This window comes from Mus pahari, chromosome 13 (genome assembly GCF_900095145.1).
Source record: "Mus pahari chromosome 13, PAHARI_EIJ_v1.1, whole genome shotgun sequence".
NCBI lineage: Eukaryota > Metazoa > Chordata > Mammalia > Rodentia > Muridae > Mus > Mus pahari.
In genome coordinates, this window is record NC_034602.1 from 78,298,798 (window position 1) to 78,301,173 (window position 2,376).

Below are 2,376 nucleotides of genomic sequence, written 5' to 3' on the forward strand. Positions count from 1 at the left end.
TATATATATATATATATATATATATATATATATATATATATATATATGCATGCATGTATATAAGCTTCTATATGTAAGTTTCCATGTCTGTTTTGAAAATTCTTTAGTGTTATTTATCCTTCCCTCCCTATACATCTTCAAATACTTTTAATAGGAATCTGAAAATTGGGTCATGTTTTACCTGTATACTATTTATGATAAATTAGCTTTTCTAAGGAGATAAAACATTAAAATCCCAGTGACAGCTTCATTCCTAATTCTTAATAGTCTCACATCAATTTTACAGCCTTAAAATTGAAACACATAAACACACATCAAATTTGTGAGCTTTCTTGTAGGAAATTAGATGTTCATGGTCATGGTGAGCAGGGGCAAATGCGTGGTGACTTTGACGTATAGATTTTTCAGTGTGTGATATAATTTCCTCCTTGGGATAATAGTGATTTGTGGATGAAAGTGAAGACTGTAAATAGCACTCCTCCATATAAAATAGCAATATTTGCTGCATTTACCTACAAATCATGCAGTATTTTATCTTCCAGGTACTTAAACAAGCATGATAACCTCATAGGTGGCATAGTTTTATGGTATGACTCCTGCCTGACTTCACATTTCCAGCAGAAATGATATTTGTGATGGTTCTGCAGCGGACAAATGTCCACAGTCTGATTTTGCTCTTTCCCAAATCATATAGATTTGGGGAAAAGAAATATTAGAATTTTACAATTCAGTCTTGTAACATAAAGATAGCAAAATCTGAAATGCCAGACAAAGCCTTGTGAGCAGACTGGCTCTGATAACCTGCTCTGGGCTCCCTGAAGAGAACAATTAATAATCAAATCATTCTTAATCCTATGATTGCCTCAAAGATTCTGCCTTAAGCCCTTTAGAGAATTAATCTTGCTACGCAGTATAACCTCAAGGAGCTAAGTAATTTTGTACAATCAGCTGATCCTTTGTCTTCTTTAGACTGAGTATATTGAATGTCATTTGATCAATATTCTTTATAAAGATAGTTTTACTGAAGTCCACAAAGTAATATTACTTGAGTAACCGTAGAAGTATGAAAGTATTTTGACACTAAAAGTATAAGTATAAAACTACTGTAATTCAGAATTCTGAAATAATAAAAACCTTCTTTAGTACCTTTAAAGAAAAAATTTTTATTATTAAAATTAGAAAGTATGAATGCATTCATCTCTCAGGAAAACTATGGGATATCAAACTTAATTCAACCATTCCATGACTGAATGTGCCACCGTATAATTCATAATGAATATATTTGTTGATATTTACTTTCAGTTTCACTATTGTATAATTCTATATGACTACAATATTTTGAGGAAAAATGTAATTTTAAATGTCAAATGTATTTAGAAATATTCACTTGAAGTTAGAAAAAAAAATGGTTAGGTCGTCATTTTTACCACAATGCTGAGCAACTAGGAATAAATTAGAGTAAAATATTTTGAACAATAGAAATCCTAATGACAATGTCTCGTGAGTATAATTTATAAATTATAAATTATTTGCAATATAAATTATAGTAAATATAGTGAATTATAATAAATATATAGAATATATAATAAATATATATAATAACTATATAGTAAATCTATGACTTCAGAGGTCACTTTTGTCAGTATAATTATATAAATTTTGCCAGATTTATTTGGTTCTTCTGGTGTGTTTTTCAGAATTATACATAATCAGACAAAATCCCACTGTCTGAATATCAAAACTGAGTCACAAAATATAAGCACTGAAGCAATTTTAAAGATCCCCAAGTAAGTACTCACCCCATCCCATTTAAAAGAAAATAATCTCTACTTCATTTTCAAAAACCACAATTCTAAGCATAATTATGTTCCCACAGCACAGTGTTAATATTTGTAGTATTTTTTTTTACTCATTATCACTAATAAAGCACCTTTATTTTGGGGGAAAAGTGGTTGTGATCTTAAATAAGAAAATACAATGATAAAGAGGAGTAAAAATGAAAGTATAAAAGTGTTCTAAAGCGAATGTTCTAAAAATTAAAAGTATTTCTTTTCACCTTGATGGGTTCTCTTTTTTTCAATTTTTTATTAGGTATTTACTNCATTTATATTTCAAATGCTATCCCCTGCTCTCCTACCCACCCACTCCCCCTTCTTGTCCCTGGTGTTCCCCTGTACTGGGGCATATAAAGTTTGCAAGACCAAGGGGGTCTCTCTTCCCAATGATGACTGACTAGACCATATTCTGCTACATATGCAGCTAGAGACATGATCTCTGGGGGTACTAGTTAGTTCATATTGTTGTTCCACCTTTAGGGTTGCAGACCCCTTCAGCTCCTTGGGTACTTTCTCTAGCTCCTCCATTGGGGGCCCTGTG